The sequence below is a fragment of the Apteryx rowi genome, unplaced genomic scaffold, assembly GCF_003343035.1.
Source record: "Apteryx rowi isolate R43461 unplaced genomic scaffold, aptRow1 scaffold_198, whole genome shotgun sequence".
NCBI lineage: Eukaryota > Metazoa > Chordata > Aves > Apterygiformes > Apterygidae > Apteryx > Apteryx rowi.
Genome location: NW_020448285.1, coordinates 1050784 through 1070941, shown reverse-complemented (window position 1 = coordinate 1070941; position 20158 = coordinate 1050784). Strand labels below are relative to the sequence as shown.

Sequence of the window (20158 nt, the reverse complement as noted above, 5' to 3'; positions counted from 1 at the left end):
ATTTCAAAATATTCCCTCATGTTTTGTTTTATTGTGGTGTTTTACATTTTTATACCATGATTAGTATTAGAATTGGGATTGCAGGTCTAAAACCCAAGAAATAGAAACCACTTTTGCTATCCAAGGTGTGTGTCTCGTATGTATTGTATGTGTATTTTGATCAGATTTTTTTCTTCAAGTAGATAAACTTGATGTTTTTATGTTTCATTGCCTTTCATGGGCACTCAGCTTTCCTGTCTGCTGCTCTTGCCTCTTTTCTCAGCTGCCCCTCTAGGAAGGTATTCCACTATCCTTGTTGCCTGTCTCTTCAATGAGTTAGTGTCACTCCATGTGTTCTCCTCCTAGTGAACCTTTCAGATCTTAGTAATTAACATGTCCATTAGCTAACATTCCTTCTGCTACCACGTAAGTGCTTTCAGAACTAGGCATTTTAGTGTTATAAGCTAATTTTGTACCATTCCAAGCCAGAAGCGTATCCTGGAGTGGTATGCCACTTTCTCCACAGTGCTAGTGGATAAGCACGCATCTGACCATAGAAGTATATTATTTACCCAGAGTAGGTCCTAAGCTGTGCCATGCATTTCTTGGCTGTAACTCTGGGAGAAACTTAGTTTTCCTTTCAGTTTTGTGTAGACTACTACAAGATTTGATTTTTTTTGTTTGTTTTTCTGTATGAATAAAAGCTTTTTACTAGAGGTATGCTTCAGGAGGAAAGCTTGGCCAATGGAGCATTTACAGTTAAACAGAGATTATTTGAGCCATTCTGCTTGCCTGAGGCAGACAGGCTCAACAGGGCTTTAGAGAATAGCATGAGCAAAAGGTAAGTGCCAAAGCAACTGGTTTGCACTGAGGTGTTTGGTCTTTATTCTGTTCTTACAGGTGCTGGACAGCTTCTGAGGAAAAAGCGATCTTCAGTCGACTCTTCTTTCACTTCCTGTGCATGTACAACCAAAGAAAAAAATTGACTTATGACTTCAAAACCCAAACCAAAATTTTGTAGGGATTATGAAATACAATAGAGGGTGTGAAGTATGTAAAATTGTTCAAGATGAAAATTTGAGAGCTGCAAATAGCCCATCAAAACATACAGACATATTCTTTTGAGAAGTATCTTTTTCATTGTTCCATAAAAACAGTGAATAAAACTGAGCAAAATACATAATGGTAGGATATTGCTTAAAAACTCGATCAGTATCTTACTTCTGCTGTAATCCTGTTTGCTTGCCTTGGTCTTGCTTTGACCAGAAGGATGGGATGTGATTAATGACAATTGATTCACCTTGAAGAATAAAGCTTTAACAGTTTGCTAGTGCTATAGAAAATGAAGCTTCTAGAAAATTTCTTCTTTTTTGGTATTTTAGACCTTGAGCAGTGTCTAAATTAATTTGAAGCTTTGTTAATGTACATGTGTCTGAAGAACTTCCGTTTGGGAATAACTTCCATTAAAAATGCTTTTGTATTTTATCATTCCCAGAACCTAAGGTTGAGTTCTACCTTCTTGCAAAATACAATATTTTGGGGACAACATGTTCTAAAGCATAATGTATAATAAAAACTAGTGTTAAATATCATAAAAATACAATTGCTTTGGAATGTACTTTAGGTAAAGAAAGTTTTTCTAGACTGGACATGTTAACCACTTAGAATGATATCTTATGTCTGTCTGAAAATGCATTTTTTAAGGAATGGGTTAATGATGATGCATTGGTCCTACTACCACATTTCCTTTTTATCTAAAATCTGAGTCTCTGAGGATCCAAACTTTTTTTTTTAGGATCAGAAAATCAAATGCCCATTATACTAAACAACATCGAAAATCAGAGTTCTGAAATTGTTCTTATGTGTTATTCACTAGTATGTTTGGAAGAGTTAGAGACAAACATCACTGTTTCTTAAACAGAACCATTTGTCAGTACTGTGCCTGACTGAAATTACTAGGTCGCTACTTTTAAATATGACATAAGCACAAAGTGAATATACTAATATACAGCTTATAACAAGAAAGATAAATACAGTCTTTCTGACCTCTTTTGCAAAACCTTAAAAATCCATCCCTAATTACAAGTTTACTCCTAAAAGCAAAAGTTCTAGAAGCTTCTTGAGGTCCACCAGGGATTTCATTCTTGCTATTGATTTAATATGAAAGTGCTCAGATACTATAGCAATCGATGACAGCATAAAACACTGATAAATCGATTAAAAGAGTTTAGCCTAGGGGTATATATTAGTTCATCTAGTCTGATCTCTCATAAATCACAAGCCATTAAATTTACCTCTGTACCGAACCCAATAATTTGTTTGACTAAAGCATAACTTGTGTTCAGCTAAATCATATCTTCCAGAAAAATGTCGAGTCTTGGTCTGAAGGCATGAAGAGAGAAAACGCTTTCCTTTGCCAGTTTGTTCCAATGGTTAATCAGTCTCACCGTTATAAATGTGTGCCTTGCTTCTCATTTGAATTTGTCTGCCGTTAGCTTCCAGCCACTGATTCTTTTTATGCCTCTCTCCACTAGGTTAAAGAGCTCTTTTATACCCTGCAGTTTCTTCTCAGGAAGGTACTTATACATTGAAATTAAACCACTTCTCTGTATCCTTTTGTCAAACATATTGAGCTCATGAACTTTCTCACTAAAATATTTCTGTCATTCAATTTTTGTGACTCTTTTTTTGTACCTTTATCAATTTCCTACAGTCTTTAAAATATGAGCACCAGAATTGCCTATAGGATTCCAGTAGAGCGAAGGACTTAGTAATTTTTTTTTATAAAGAGGTAAAATCATCTTCCTAGTCCTTCCTGAATTTATATGTTGAGTGCTTGTGTTAACTTGCTTGCCATTCCTGGGAGAAAATCTATGTTCCTAGATATGGCAGCATTTGGCTTTGTTAAAATGAACTCAGTCTTGTCAATTGACCAAAGTAATCTACATTCATCTGTGGAACTGATGATGTTACCACCGTATCATTTTGCCAAGTATTGTCATCTCCCAATTTGATCAGCTATGATTTTTTTTTATTTGCTTCCAAATCACTGATGAACGTTATTAAGTGTTATGCACAATATTAATTCCTTTATAATATCACTAAAAAATAACTTTTAGATAATACTTTCCAAGTCTATTTATTGAGGGCTGCCAGTTAATCTTGCAAGATTTTGATGTTTCTTTTTTTTCTCTGCATAGCATGATTTCAATTTCGAGGAACAAAAAAATTTCAGGGACAAAAATCAGAATTGTTTGACAAGATTTATTTTCCTGAAAACCATATTGGCTACTTCTGATGGTAGTATTTGCCTTTGATTCTATTCCAGTTAACTGTTTTGCAGCTTTTAAAATCATTTTTGTGTAGTGATAATCTCATAGTAGTCTGGCTACAAGTAATTTAGTCATCCTACCTCCCGTTTTGAATAATACTAAAATATTTTATCTTTTGGAATTTCCTGGGAATGCTAAGATTTATTAGAACTATTAATAACAGGAGTTCTTTTATGGCTTCTTACTGTAAATTGTCTGGCTCTGCTTATTTTGAAATATTTATATCTGATCAATATTGTTTAACTTTCTTCTGTATTGCTAAGGGGCTAGAAAGTGTTTCAACATTCTCATGTGATGCAAACATTTTATTTCTGAATAGAGAAGACTTAATTGAATGTTTTTGCATTAACAACAATGTTATTATTGGTAACGAAATAGATTTCATTTTTTTTTGTTCTTAATGTATTCCAAGAATAGTAACATTATGTTCTTAGTCCCTAATTCTGTCAGCTGTAGGATTTTTTTCTTCCCCAGATGCAATACTTACCAATTTTGCAATATGAACATTGTAGTAACTCCTATGTCATTTAGTTATTTCAGCTTTTTTCCTTTTGTTATTTATCATCTTGCTGAAACTTTTCTTGGCACCGTCTTTGTACCACTCTAAGATGCTTGCCTGCTGTCTGCAGGTGGGGCTGGACAAAGCTGGCTTATCTGCTCTTATTTTCTGCATCTTTCACCTCCCAGGTCTGAAACTTTCATCAACTGTTCTGGGTAAGGCTTTAGCCTTACCTTCCAATCTTTGACCTTATTGTCACAGAGATTATGAAGCAGACTAACCATTGTACTCTGCACAGGAGATTCACCCAAGAGAACTGACAGGTTTCAGGTCCAGTATAGTCAGTGTGTGGGAGAGAGGGGCAAATGAGGGGAGAGTAGAAGTTTTGTCTGATAGATGGTCATTTCAAATCAGTTCATACTGGTAAGCGCAGAAACCAGATCATCATTGTAGAGCTAATGTGTTGCAGACTTGTTGGAGTCCATCCTGTTGTTAGAAAGACGAGATGCCCCTGTCCTTTATGCCCTTTATGATCACATAGTGAGGTTCAGAGAAACTGTGATTCAATGTTAAAAACAACCCCACCCACTTTAAGGTTTGTGCCAAAAAAGTGCTTGTATACCTGTATGGCAGTCAGTACAAATGTACAGTGGAAAAAGAACCTTACTTCCCAAGCTTCTCTCTCTCTTTTTTTTTTTTTTTTTTTTTTTTAAATATCCTGACTGAACATAGGTGTAAAAGAGGAAAAGTAACTTCTGAAATGTTTATCCCTGTGTTGGCAAATGCTGCACCCACTTTTCATGGATATAAAATAACTGGTCAGCTGAATAAGAAGAAATATATCCTAGGTCCTAAGAAGCAGAGGCCAAGTAGCTCTTAGAACTTCTAAAAAATGTTAAATACCAAATCCTTCAGAGAGCAAATATGAGTGAAGTCCATTCCCTCCAGACTGTGGCAAGAAGTCTTGCTGACCAGTCTAGTACCTGCTTCAGAAAAGAGTTGGTGTCTTGCAGTTTATTTTGTACTTAACAATGTAATTATGTTAGTAAATTACTAGGAAATAAACAGAAGATGAACTTTGATGGAATATACATGCTCTTTCCATTCAAATGTTTCTGCTGCAGGGAAAGAAAAAAAATCCTAAAAATGGTACAGTCAGAGTTATTTCCATAGGAGTGCTCTAGCTTTTGTCTTTGGTGTCCTTGAACTGGTCTGCAGAAGACTAATTATCATGTGGCAGTCCTTCTAATTGCAATCTTATATTAATACTTAAGTATGTAATTATTCCTAATGGTCTGTGTATAGTTTATTGGATAACCTGTTCTGTAGTTACATGTAGTTATTACTGCTCTTTTCATGTAAAATTTAGCTACCTCAATTCTTTCTCTTACTTCAGTAACATAACTTGACCCTCATAATTTTTAATGGAAAACTGCATTAATTTTTATTACATTATTTGTTATTTTTACAGTACATTTATTATTTCTACAGTATGCCAGGTACTGCTGTTCAAATACTCTGCAAATACTGTCCTTATCAGTATATGTAGCGATGAAATCCATTCACCTGGAAAGGTTATATTTCCTTTACTGAAGACATAAGTTACGTTCATATCATCCAACCTCCTTGAACTAATTGTGTAGACCACCTTTTAAGTGAATGGAGTAAAACTGGGATTTCCAGACTTCTGCAACATCATTCATCTCATCCTAAGGTAGAAATCTAAAGTAAATCAAAGTGCTTATGTTTTCCCTGCTACTGCAAAGAGGCTAGGGAGCTATTTCAGAAGTGGGTGCCCACAGTGCAGACTTTTCAAGGTGAATCTCGGCCAAAGTTGGATCCATGTAAGATGTATTCCCTGCCATTCCATCCATTTGTGAATATGTCCAGGAAAGAATGTCAGTTTTCTCAAACATATTTCTTTGAAATTATGACTTGAATAATTTAGTCAGTAAGTCTTGGTCTGCAGTTAGTCTAAGATTAAATCACTGAAAAGTTGGTAATGCATGTGCCAGTTGAGCAAAAATACTTCTTTTAATAGGATTTCTGATGCAAATGTAATTTCAAATTTATTTTTTTCTGGCTAATATCTTAAAAATCCACTGTATGTTCTTGTGAATATTCTTGCTACTAAATTCCAAGATGATCTAAGAACATTTAAAGCAAATTAACTTGAATCAACTGTGTAGTATGTTTGTTATAGTATTTACACACTACATGTAGGGTATTGTCAGTTTGAAAGTTTTGGTTGATGTGTGAGTTGTAGTTGAATTTACTTCTGCTCCTCAGTCTCTCTAATTCTCATTGCCAGTGTCAGTTTGACAGTATTTTTTGATCAGAAAAGAAGGCTGTTATGTAGGTACTGCATGATTAAAAGTTCCAACTTCAGAAACTGGTATAAAGTCTTTCTGTGGGTTTTTTTGTTTGTTTTTGGTTTTGTTTTGCTATTTCTAGGAAGGAGTGCATCTAACCCTACAAAATCGATTAGAAAGATTGTATTAAACCATTGTCAATAGTTATTTTCTTTTCACGTGTGCTGTATGTGCTTGTAAGTACTTTCAGATAGCAGCTTTAAAACCTCTCTGCCAAGTTGTCGTGTTGAAGACCTGTATTCGTTTTCAGCATTCTGGAACCTAACAGTGTTCACTGCCTCTCATGTACCTTGTTATCCAGGGCTAATTAGAAGCTTTTATCAAGTAAATTATGGAAATAAATGTTGGCTCTCTTTATCAACTTGTTGACAGAGAGTAAATGTCAAGGTCATATAAGGGTTTTATTGAGTAAGTTGTTGAAAGAACTTTAAATGAAAAACAAAAAGATAACAATGAGGTTAACAACTTCAAGGCATCCTCATCCTGAAAAATTCCTCATGACACAAAAATCAGTAAAAATAGTCCCATTTTACTTATTAATCATGTGTGGTCAAAAGATCTACTTAAAATTAGAGAATTGCTGTACTGAAAATAGCAGAGACATCAAAAGGCTTGTCAAAATCAAGTCAAAATCCCACACTGAATTTTCGGTGAAGTGTACCCACCTCACAGAAAGCCTTTGCATGTTCACCACTGAGCATGTTCACCAGGGATGTGGCAGTAGCTGTTGACTGTTGTTAGAGGCTGTTCTCTTTCTGCATTCGATGGGCAGTTAGGAAAAGGAGATTTTCTTGTACAGGTAGCTTTTGAAATCCTTCTGGGTTATTATATTGTCCCATCTCAATCTTCAGAGTTTATTGTTGCAAGTCTGGATGTAGTATTGGCCAGAGCCAGTCTCCCCAAAGGCCATTGCAGTGCTGTTAGATATCATGTCTTCTCTCTGTCCTGAATCATGAAAATAGTTATGCGTCATGTAGTAACATTATGAGTAAGCTGTTTACACAGAGTCTTCTTATGCCAATCATAACACCCAGATGTGGTTATATTCTATTCGCTCGCCTTTGAATGTATGTGTTAATGTTGATGTCGGTGTGGGATGTAGTCGCAGGTCCTTCCAGGAGTGGTTCAACCCGGTGGGTGATTGCAGGGGAATCCTCTGTCAGATTACAGTTTCCACCATATGATACATGACAGACATCTCCAGGGTAGGCCATTTCAGTCACTTAAAAGCCCAAGATATTTAATAATCAATCATCAATATTTGCATACAAATGCCCTCAAAATAGGAGCAGAGTGAAGGTTTTCCCTTCTGCTACAAAGTGTGTATTCACAAGGTAATCCACCACAACAGCAACTCCGTGGTGTCTCAGGTAGTGAGTTAGCTGGAAGCTGTGTAGCTGGAACCAAATCCTCCAGCCACTGGGCAGCATTATGTTTTAGACTGTCAGATTATGAATGGATACTGATACAATACTCTAATGATGATTTTCCACATGGGCATAACTTCATATCATTTCCTCTGTAGACTAGGAGATTAAGGTCTTTTTGCCTGAATTGTCTTGTCTTTGAGATCTCTCTCAGACACTTTTCTGATTCTACGGTCAGACTCTCTCACACAAGCCTCTACCTACTCTCTCTCAACCTGAGGGTGTTACAGAAGGTAAAGAAGGAAGCATGTAAGATAATCCTAATTACCCTGTCTGCCCAGGTAATTTTTTTCTCTTGTACCTGCTTCATTTTTGTATACAGTCACCATAATTTCTGCCTTTTGATACCAAGTCTCTTTCAAAGGACGTGAGCAGGTCTTCTCCCTGAAACTCAAGCATCTTTGTTTTGTGGGAAGGTAACAGGATGGTACAGGTAATTAGAGTGGATTTGTTCATCCACAGTGAGAAATATCCATGCAAGAAAGGCATTTGGTGCACATATATAAAAAGTGATCTACAATTTTGGTTTAGTATGTGGGCAGGGATCTTCTTGTCTCTACAGAAACCTTCACCACACAAATTCAGGATATATTGAAAATTTCAAAATTTGGAACCATTCCATTAGCTTAGTAAAAGTCATTTTTGTCTTCCTGCCTACTTGTAGAAACAGTTTTGGTTTTCTTCCATGTTTTTGTAGTACATTTTCTTAAAGGCATCTGTTCTTGCAGCTAAGGATCCCTGAAAGAATGGTCTCAACATGAAATGTGAGTTGAAGGTCTGAGTTAAGCTTAAATAGACTCTCATGGCTAATTTCTCTCATGTCAGATTTTTCTAGGATAAGGTTTCAGGATAAAGTCTCTGCCTGTTGTTTGAGTACAATTTGTCTTGAAGGATGGTCCTTCTGTGTTTCTTCCCAAACCCTGTTCATCTCCTGCAAAGGCCACTGAATGCACTAAATATTAAAAATTCTTTGGGTAGGAGTCCTCCCTTTTGTAAAGCCAGTTGCCATTGCTTCTACCACAGAATGAGCTTTGAGTTTATCAGTTTGTATCTAGCACTATTCGACTGAATCACTCACGGCATGCAGACTTGTAATGGTACAGCAAAAGTGAAACTTGCTTGTGTAATTCATGTTTATAACCTGGTGCAGGTTTTGTATGTTGCATTACTTTCTGATTTGTCCAGCTGCCAGATGGAGTGACTTTTAGGCAGTCTTTCAGTTGAAATTTCTAGACAAGGCGCCCCTGCTGGTAGGTCCAATCTTGTTTTTCCTAGTTTTCCAAGCAAGGGCTCTGATGACCGCAGGACCACTGTTCTCAGTGTGAATGTGCATGTTGACTATCACTGAAGGTAAAGAGGAAGGTTACTTAGAAGTAACTGTATAATCTTCATAGTGCATTTTGCATAGTTACCTTCAAGATCTGTCCACTTTCCTCTCTGACATTCTTTTTAAGCATTGTTCATGTTTTGGAGCAATGTTGACAGGTTCTCCCACCATTTTATACCGTATGGGAGAGAATTATACTATGTGCGGGGAGAATGAGATGTTAAAAAGTCTCTGAGTTTAAGCACTCTTGCCACAGTGTGAATGTGAATATGAACAGCAAATGCATTATGAAGAATATTCACTTAGGGACAAACTATCTTCCTTCATCATTTGAAGCGCTCTATTGAAATAGACTGTGAAATGTTTGTGAGGTTGCTATACTTGAATGAAAAGCACTTGAATACCATACAGGCTGCTTTTATTTTATCATTTTTCTTGGTACAGATTTCCTTGACTGCCAACTGAAAGCTAGAACTTCTTCCTGACATCAGAATGTGCCTATAAAAGGGAAATGTTAACAAAAGCAAGACACCCTAAAATCAAGCAAGCAAATGCTTCTATTAAAGGATAACAAAAAGTCTAGTTACTATAGACTTCCTTCGCTGTCTTCAGTCCTGTTTTATAAGAAGATTGTGGCAGTAGTTTACTGGTAGCTTAAATACATAACTTTGTTTTTCCATCATTACTTTTAGGCTGTTTGCTTCTCCCAGGACTAGCTTCAGCAAATGCAGAGCCTTGCACCTGGACCTACTGCATGTGTCAGTAGAGCTGCGCCTTCTGCAAGTCTACAGCAGTTTTATGGTATGCATGTGATGCAGTCTCTCTACATACATAATCCATGTAGTGCCACCCAGGTCATCCCCCCACTTCCCTCCCCTTTACATGCAGGACAACCCTATGGCATTGCGCAGCAAACCTGTACCTGTGGGAAGTGCCAGGCATGGGCCACGTGGCCGGCACGCTGTGTGCTGGCAGCCCGCTCCCTCGCGGAGTGAGCACAGCGGGACCAGGCTGCCGGGGCCTGTCCAGGGCCTTCAGCAGAGCGGGCACCCCTGCAGGCACACACGGCGGGTACTGAACGCCAGCCCTGGATTTAGGGGATTGGTGTGGAAAGCTGCCCCATCAAATCATTGCTGCTGGTGACTCGTCTAAGCAGGTGCTGCGTGTCTCCAGCTCCTATTGACGCCAGGAGGAGTCAGTGGTACCTGACAAATTGCAGTCCCAGGGTCCTATTTATCTGGTTCATCCTATATTTGAAGACATCCTAGTGGGATCACCTCACACCAGAGTTTGCTTCCATGCCTTTCCTTTTTCATCTGGAGATTACACCGTTCTGTTTTTCTCTCCTTTCTCTTATGTAGCATTTATATTTTGTCACTAAAATATTTGCCAGAAATGCTTATTTGGGTCTCTTTCTATTGTTCTGTTATGTGTGAGACTGGTTTTCTTTGTAACAGCTTCTGGTTTGGTATCTTGCTGCTTTGAATGAAAGGTTTTATCTGCTCTGTGTTTGTCAATAACAAAGTAGATGAAAGTCACCTTTAGTGCTTTCCTTAAAAGTAACTAATCTTTTGATACCCTGGGGCCTTGAATCAATGGTTCTAAATCAATATTTTCTATATATGGTTATTGTTTCTCTTCAGTCTACACACTATGGACTGAAAATCAATGGGGTACATTTGTGAATTTTACAGAACATTGGATAGGCAAAGAAATAGATGTTATACCCTTTTGGGAAATGCACAAAGGAAATTAAGTGGCACTCTACTTAATAAAACCTCAAATAACTATGTCACTGTTTTTATACTGTTTTGTTCTTAAATATCTCTATGGCACTAATTGAAAAGGAAACAGTATTCTCTTTCAGGATATAGTGAAATCTTGAACACCAATTAAAATGTGGAATGTTTTGATAGTCTTTAATAATGTAATTGGTTCTGGGGACAGGAAGAGTTTATAAACTGCTTTGCATTTCTTTCACATTTGGTCTTAATTTTAAGAGACCATTACTGCTTACAGTAATCTAGGAGTCCTAGATGCAGCAGAATCTCAGGGGAAAGAGAAAGCAACAGTACAACTTTAATAGCATCAAATTATTTTTATCTTGGGCTTTTTGTTTTGCTTTTTAAATTTACTATATTAAGAGTACTACCACAAGCTGTGTCCTTTGAACTCCATTTCATCTATTTTTTTTTTTTAAGAAGAGGTTACTTGGCATGAAACTGAGCTTTCTAAGAAACACTTATTAGTTTTACATAAGATTAGTTTCTGTTATTTCCTGAAATTATAACACATTCCTGTAGTTTGGAATAAAACAGAAGGGAAATGAGGATGTTCTTGATGCTCAAAGCCACCTTTTTGTTCAAGTGTGTCTGCTTTTCACAGTGCCTTTTTCTGAAAACATTTAGTAAAATGCTGTACAGTTTAAAGTGGTCAATCACTCCAGTAAAGTGATGTAAACTAAAGAAAATAACTATTCAACAGCTATGAGAAATATCAAGTTTCTAGCCCTCTGTGGAATCTATTTTGAGGTCTAGTGAGTGAAAAGCACCTCAGATTAACATTTTATGCTTATGTCTTTTGAAGTAGATGCTAACTTTGCCTATATTTTACATTTGTAAAGGATGTTCTAGTAAAATTGTAGAAGTTGGAAAGCGATCCCTGTGCAAAACTTAACACCACACAAAACAGTTCTTCTAAGGCAGTGAATGACAATGTCAGTAAATAAAGCAGTAGTATATTGTTAACTTTTGCATTAGTACCAAATTCAGTCAGATGCCTTGAAAACAGGGAAGAAAGCCATATAATTTTAGTGTGACTTAAACCTCATTCAAGTCCGGAGACTTTGCAGGAAAGGATGAGCTACTTGGACTGAAAATCTGAGATGCTGTGACATGTTTGGTAGAGGTCACATGATGAACCGAATGATGGATCTTTTGATTTGGTTCCCTAAACAAAAGAAAAAAAGTTTCATCGAGATTTTTTCACCCTAAACTTACTTAAAAAGTCATGTAATGCTGCATTTCCCTGGGGAAGGAGACCAGTTTTTCTTGTATTCCCCCTCTAACTTAAGAACACTGTGAAGGTACCATATTAAAGGGAGAGATACAAAGGCGTGGGAATATTCTGCTTTATTTGTATGCTGCAAGTCTCAGTTTTAAGCTGAAGTCTGACTGCCCCTTTTTGTTTGTTTGTTTGTTTTTCTCTAGTGATGTCTTTGCTACAGCCACTGACAGCTTAACTATTAAAATCAGCCTTTAGTCTCCTCTTGATTCTAGATTATGTTCTTTTTAATTTCCTCCCTGGCTTTAACTAGGTTTTCCCTTGTCCCTCCAATGTACTCAGCATCCTGCTGACAAAGCCACTTCCACTGCAGGCTGCTCTTCCTAGGTCTGCCGTGATGAGTACGCGCTGCTGGCTCACACTGCAAGTCACTTGTGAGTGAGGCAATGCCCTGTGCTGGCTTCTGTGACCTTGAGTTGTCACCTGTGCTGTGATCGTAACTGTAGGCTGTGACCGGTGTAATCATGGCAACTGCTTTACAGGCATATGATGATCTCTGCCTGAGGAACCCTGCATCCCAGCAGGAGAGAAGAGACGCAGCTTCAAGAGCAGAAAAAAGGAATGAAGTAGGGAGGTGATGGGCAATCTGGGCCCTCACCTGCCAGCTGCATCAAGGGCTTCCTGAGCAGAGCATCACTGACTCCTCCAATGCCCTCATTGCTCCCCACCTATCTGTCCCCTTCACCTGCAAGTATGTCCATGGGCTTGCCCAGCATGCTTGATGCTCAGTGACAGCCCCCAGCATGACCCCCAGAAGAGCTGTACTGTCCCTCCGGCTGCCCATTTGGGAGCCTTTCTGCTGTGATCCAAACAGCTTGCTCAGAAGGTGTGAGGCTGCAATGATTTGAGGCTCGGGAGGTTGCAAACTCTCATGTACTTTGCCATCTCCTTTACTCTTCATTTGTCATTAACCTAGATTGCAAGGTCTTCAGGGCAAATGATAACTCTTTACTGGTGTATAAAATTTTACCTGTTGAGCCTCGGTTCTTAAAGAGAACTACTGTCATGTAAATAGTATCTTACATTGGTGCAGCAGCAGTCTGTGCAGTCCAAATTAAAAGATATGATACAAAAGCAGTTCCAACCAAATTAGGATGGTGATAAGTTACATCTGGTAAAAGGTTCCCTCCAAACCAGTCTGTGATAGTCTGGGGCTTTATCCAGGTGCTTTTGTAAACTAGACTGAACTATCAGTTGTAGATCTCTTGGGTTATTAGTAGAGCTACCTGATTTAATAATGACCAATATTAAATAAGTTATGTTAGGAACTTTAACTTCTTATCGAAGGCCTGTAGAGGAACACAGACAGTGACAAAGTACACTTTTTTCCTCCAAGAGTAGGAGTCAGAAACACCTTGTATTTCTTCTGACTGGTCAATGCAATAAACTGTCCTTATCCATCTAGGACTTGATTTAGTGTTTAGTGAAAAGAATCAAAGCATTTCTACTGCTCTTATGTGTAGGGAAAGGCTGAATCAGCTTTTTCACAGGATCATTGAAACTGAGGTAAATGAGTTGCAGAGTATCACCTGCCTTTTCAGCTTGGCCTTAGAAATGTGAAAGAAGCAGAGAAGTACTGTGATGCAACTTATATATATGCTCATATGTTGGCTTGTGTATAAAACATTCCATGTTCATTGGTTCTAAAATACAGATAACTTGTGAGGTGCAGATGGACAGAACATCTGGTTGACTTTTGCCAGCAGTGTGGTTGCATGTTCATTGCAGCTCTAGGAAGCAGAGGGCTGGAAATTTCCCCTTCCATGAAATAAAGTACAAAGCAGAATATTTGCAAAGGTTTTCTTCGTTTTTTCATAGGCATATTTTATTTTCTTAACAGTAAGAGCAAAATAGTACACACAGCCGATTTGTTTAGCTAGTAAGCTGCCCTGTTTGAGGTAGGTTGTGAGTCTGCCCTCAGAACTGCACTTATGTGCCTCCAGGTGATGAAGCTTGGCCAGCGCAGAGCTGGATGAGGCCCAAGGCGTTGAGCATCAGTCTGGATGTGCTGCATGAAGGCTTCTTGTGCAGGGCAGGTGGACAAATGGCTTGCCATGATCAGGTCCATCACATGCTAGTTCTCTGGTGCTTTTCTAACTCAAATTAATGGATTACTAATTGCTTAGAACTAATACTGCTGCAGATGAATGTCTGAACAGCCCGTAAATTTATGATCTATCTTTTCTTCAGATAATTATGAGACCTGCAACCTTTGGTCTTAATGTTTTTTAGCTCTCTAGAACTGTAACACTCTTTTGGTTCATTTTTTGAAAGCATGACCCATCTGGGCCAGCTGCAGCTGATGCAGTGCAGTGATGACAAGCTGTGAGTACCACCAGCACAGTGTTGCTCACCTTGCCTTTAGGTACTGGGCTGCTGCCAGCAAGTAAGAGTCATTTGAAGTTCCCTAGTAAAAGAACTAAAGAAGTTCCTGACAATGCACTGGTGAAGACTGCTGTCCCTGCTATAGGCAGAATAACTGAACTGTTTCTGACTGCTCTTTTCTAGCTGTTCATAACCCCCCTTCATGATTCCTAAGGGAATTTCAGCTGTTTTAGGCACTCTGAGAATGTGCATTTTGCAGGCATCTATGCTAATGTCAGTCCTAGCCAGTGTCACCTATATTGTGTGCTTCTTTGGTAGAGAAGTGCTAAGTTAGAAAGCAGTTAGACATCCACAAATGAGATGTTGAGATTCACTTTATTAATTCCCCAGTAAACTAGAACTTAAAATCTGATCTCAAGCTGTAAGATTCTAGGACTGAAATCCAGGCCCCTCTGGCTGCAGCTGTACTAGCTGTACATCTATACAAATTAAACATGATTTTATTAGCGGGTCTGTGATCATCCACGCTGTTTCACTGTTAGTGTGCTCCCTACTTGGTTTTAGCCTGTTCCAGCAGCACTCCCCAGGCGGAGTTCAGGGACAGCACAGAGCAGGGACTCCTGCCAGCAGGCAATAGACAAGAGCCATCGGGGGGAAGTTTAGCCATATGGATACGATTTCATTTGCTCTCAGGAACAGATAAAGGGTCTGTTCCCTTTGATTTTTTTAAGTATAGATGTAACCTCTGATAGAATCACTGACTTTCTGAGATGAAGATTTCTATCAAGGCCAGGATCCCAAAGGTTTAGTCAATTTAATAGGTAAAACAGTAAAACAATGAGTCATTAGGAAAAGATAGACTATCTTGTGCCATATTCCCTTCTTAGTATTGGTTATATGCAGTTTTACATTGACATAGTTCTAGTTTTGGAGAGTTGCTCTTGGCTTATGCTGGTATAAAAGAAAAGAATCTGATCTCTTGTATCTAACAGAGCACTAGGAAAGTCAGTTAACTAACTAAAATGAGAGCAAGCTATGCAGACACTCATTATCCCACTCCTTGCATGTTCCCGATAACTCCTGCTGTGGCAACAGATAAGGGGGTTTCCTTTCTTTGGTTTTTAGCTAGGGAGATCATGTTCAGCTGCCCTGATGTAGTTTGGGGACATTAATTGTATGTGGATACATTGGCCAGGAGTTTGACTGCTTGCTCTGAGTTTGTTCTAGTTAAGTTCTGGGGCTGGAGATGAAACACAACGCTTCCTAAAATGCAGTGGTCTGTGTGTTTCAAGATACTGTTTCCAAACCTGTTTTGCTTGCGGGTATTAGCATGTGAATGGAGAGAAAAGCACACCTCATGGTCCTCCAGAGGACCTCTCAGTTAACCTACAAGAGTGAAACTGCTCTGAAAATTTCTGTTTTTTTTTTTTTTTCTTTCATACATCAGGAGATCATGTTTGGGTAGCTTAGATCCTCAGTTAGCAGGTTAGTCACTAGCCTCCTGAGATAGATTACAGAGAGGGTGATTAGGATGGAGCCTAAGGAAAGTTTCCAGCATTTCTTTCAGATATTTTCTCTATTCTAAGGGTTTCCATACTGTGGCATAGGCATGTGTACTGCTAGTGGTACACAAGCCAAGCGGGATACAGCCCTGCGCAGGGCAGGGGCTGCAAATGCCCCTGCTCAGGTGCACATCCCAGCACTGCTAACACAGGTATACAGCAGGATCGCTGTGAACCTTAGGATGAATTGTGTCTGGTCTATCCATATGAAAACATCTCATATATCTAATATTCATTACTGGAATACTTTTTTGTATTCTTTAAATGTTCTTGCCATATTGCCATTGCCTGAACTACTAACTCTTTGGCACTAGCATTAGTTGTGTTACTTGGGTAACCTTCTAAATGACGACTGAAACAAAAAAAGCACTAGGCATTTTATCTTTCTCTGCATCGCTAGTCAATAGCTTTTCTTCTCTTCTGGCTGTGGTATTTCTATAGACAACTTCCCTGTTGTTTATAACTCTTCTTATTTTCTGATTTTTTTTTTCTGATATAGTCGTTGCATTTTTGGATTTTCTTTTTCATCCTTTTATCCATAGTAATTTGATCTGTTTCCACTGCCTGTACACTTATTTGTATTTATGACCTTTGAAGAAAGCATGATTTGACAAAGCTGACTTTTATCTCACTTTGTGTCTTTATATTAGGATACTTTGTACTTGTGTATAATATCCTGATCTTCTTTTGGAATTTATTTCCCAAGGGACCTTACTGATCAATTACCATTTTTTTTTTCCGTGTTTTCTCAAAGTTCATCCTTTCTATTTTTCCAGACTTCCTAACAACAAGAACTGTGGAGAAAAAGTCCAAGTCTCCTTTTGCTATCTGGAGAGAGTTTCCAGAGCAGAAAGAAGAACATGTGGGGAAATCAGGATGTGTGGTAGCCCTGCTTCCAGTTTCCATTTACACTACTTACTTGATTCACCAATATCTGGCCATCTGAGAGGCTCACCAGAATATCTTGTCTTCATTCTTGCCCCTCCTGTGATGCTATAATGAATAACTCTTCCCTTTTTCTTTGCATCACTTTGCCGGGTTGTTTTGTGTGTGTGTGTGTATATCTTTGCAGCAATCCCTGATAATCCTAATATAAAGTGTTCCTCACTACAATTTGTTTCCTGAGCAAGCCTTTGTTCATAGATGCCTCATCTTTGCAGTAGTCGTCTTCTCTAAGAATGAAGAAGCCAAAGCCTCTTTGGCGATACTGTGTACACAACCATGCTTTAAACCCCAGCATCCTCTGGTTCCCATTAGGGCCTTTTCAAGCAAATGTGAGGGCTGCAAGATCGCTAGCTAAACTCATGATTCACCTTTGCTATCAGTTCTTGGTCTCAGAGCTATTGTGGGGGCTCATTAGTGCCCATTTGGGCAGGCTGACATTTAGTGACCTGGATGAGCCTCGGCGTCTTTTCTGAGCCATAAATTAAAGCTCTTGGGAGACGGCACATGTCCTGGAATGTCAGGTTTTTGATAGTCCCTCATCGTTCTCGGGATGGAGAAATGAAATTTGCATTTTGAGTTGGTTGCTTTGAACTCTACAGTCCTTAGAAGAAGTAGCTCTTCCTCATCTGCTGCCGGGGTTGATGGTCTTGATTTTGATATGGGCAAACTGGTAGTCTGAAAAGTGGATTTTATTTGCTACTTGGACAGAAATCAATTGCTTTCCACCACATTTGCACTCAGCAGCAGCCCACTTTGGATGTGTTGGATGGCAGATAATCTCCAGGCTTGCTGGGCATTTGTGGTGTCACCAGCATTTCTCTTCCCAATTCCCACAGTCTCTGCAGCATCGGGGGCAGACCAAACAAAATCTGAACCACTTTTAAGACCCCAAAGAACTCAAACTTTTCCAAACAAAGCCCCCCCCCACAAGGCTAGTCTTCATATCACTACCAACCCCTTACAAATGATGATGAAATACACAAAGATATCGCCAGCAGCCCCACAGTACAATCATTTCACATTTTTCCTGAGGTGTAGCTGTACAAACAGAACTCCAAAGCTTTTTTCTCCCAACAGTGCTTTTGCCTGGCCTGTTAACTCTGTAAGAGGGGATGCTAGTAGACTGGAATAACATACAGAGCTTTGCTGGAGGGCAAGATGGCAAGAACATGCTCTTTCTGCCCTGTAACTTCTGGTACCATTGCCCTGGTTTGGAGAAAGATTTACAGGCTCTCTCAGTAGCAGCAAAATAACAGCAATATCACCTCTGGGGGTTGATTTTGCCTGTAAGATTGAGAACGTCAAATTCTGTTCCTTTAAAAATCACAGCTGTGCCTAGCCTCCCGAAAGAAACAACTCTTCTCACTTTATTTCCTCCTTGTTGCTTTTGATGGCTAACTCCAAAGTGTTCCCCGCCCCTCCCAATTTTAGTCTGCCTCCATCTCAAGCTCACAGTCATGCAATGTCTGATGATGGCCTCACATAGGTCCTATCTGGATAGCTTAAACCAGTATTTTTCTGCACTTTCTGTTTCTGTTGTGTGTTCTGAAATGTTCACACAGCTGTACAGCAGATGGTGCTCTGCTTCCCTTTCTTTTCACACAGACAATGGTATCATTAGCTAAACTTTTCAAAACCGTGGATTATTAGTAATCTTTTCTCCACTGGCTGAGCAATTGGAGTTACATATTTTCAGTGCTGGTTTACTTAGCCATGCACTGATTTTGTTTTAAGGAGCATGAAAGCATAAAGTCTGTTTGTGGGTTAGTTTACAAAACTAATCTATCCTCCCTGTGCAGTTAAAGGAGAAGACTGACTTAACATTTATTAAGGGATTCCTTCTATGTATGCAGAAACAGTATTTGTTTCAAATGGGTAATTCTTTACTAAAATGAGTGCATCACAAAAGGAAGTACAGACTGAATTTAAGTAATGAACTCAGTGAAACTATCAGAACCTCTAAACCAAGGAAACAATTTCACAGCTTAATTAATCAAAATGTAGAAGAAACTACCTGAATCGTATAAAATAAAATATTCTTTGACTTTATGTTGAACAACTGAATTCCTGCTTTAGGTCTTTTGGCAGGCTAAATGCTATTTTCTGACACTAAGCACAGTTTCACGAGTGATAGCTCTTAGACAGCTAGAAGTGGTGTAGAAAAAGTCAAATCCATTTCAAGGATTTCGTGAGAAACACTGCTGTAAGCTTTGAAATATTGCAGACTGCAGTAATACCATAGTAATCTTCAACAGTATCAACAGATTAAACAGACAAGCCTATATAAATTGGCTTAAAACCTATGAGGTAGTAGAACTTCACTAATGCAAACTAATAACTCTGTTGGCTGTATTGTGGATTATTGGATGTTGCAAATTGGCAAGTAAAACTATGAGGCAAAGCTCATGGAAATCAAAGTAAAAAGAGTTCTATTGACGTTGCTGTGCTTGCATTATCCCCTTTCACGAATTTCCATAACAAAGATTTAAAGGATACTGAAGCACAATAGGTGCTTATTTTGACAATTTCAGTCTATTTGCTGTCATTTACCCTACTTCCTATTTCAGTATGTGGCATTGCAGTTGATAAAAACATATTGCTGTTTATGTGACAGTAGATCTAAGAACATCAGGCACTGGTGGAGCTCATGTGGTAGGTGCTGTACAAACACAAACCAAAAGGACAGTTCCTGACCTTTATGCTCAGCATCTTGCCAGTGTGAGACTGTCTTAGGAATAGTTCATCAATATTAAATTTTTGCTCTGAAGCGGTGTGAGTCTGTGATATTTCAGAGAGGTATCTCCACATTTGTATTTCTTATTAAAAATACCCTATTAAAGTAATTAATAGCATCCTTCATTCAGGAACATGGAGTCAGTCTACCTATGAAAAAATAAAGCAGTCTATTTCTGTGACTTGACATTTACTGTTCAGTATATGACTGTTTTTTAAACATATCCAAAGTGAATATTCACAAACACAAAAATTTCCAATAGAAGATTTTCTTTTTAAATAAATGGATGTTTTTATTTTTCTTTTTAAGACTGGAGGGAAGGGTGGCATGAAGATCATCATTGAAAGAGTAATAGAAATCTGTAATTTCTTTTTCTTTCCAAGATTACCATAAATAAATCATTTTGTTTTGCTGGCTTGGAAAACTTTTTGACCAAGCTCGTATCTAAGAAATGTATCTTCAGATTTGAAAATGTCAGATTCCCAGGTTGTGCCATGCATTTTGTCCCGGAATTAGAGACACAAGGAGCTACCGATATGAAATAAGAAAAAGGGTGTGATATATTTCTCACCTGTTTTACACATGATTTGATG

The 20158-nt window shown here is 38.5% G+C and overlaps 1 protein-coding gene across 1 annotated transcript in view; it reads left to right on the top strand.

The window, feature by feature from the left end:
* Positions 1-6211, top strand: part of GXYLT1 (glucoside xylosyltransferase 1) — a 34395-nt gene extending 28184 nt beyond the window's left edge. The window contains exon 8 of the transcript XR_003253024.1: positions 880-6211. The gene's annotated coding sequence lies outside the window, so the exon portion shown is untranslated. The remainder of the gene's footprint in view (positions 1-879) is intronic.
* The last annotated feature ends 13947 nt before the right edge of the window (positions 6212-20158 follow it).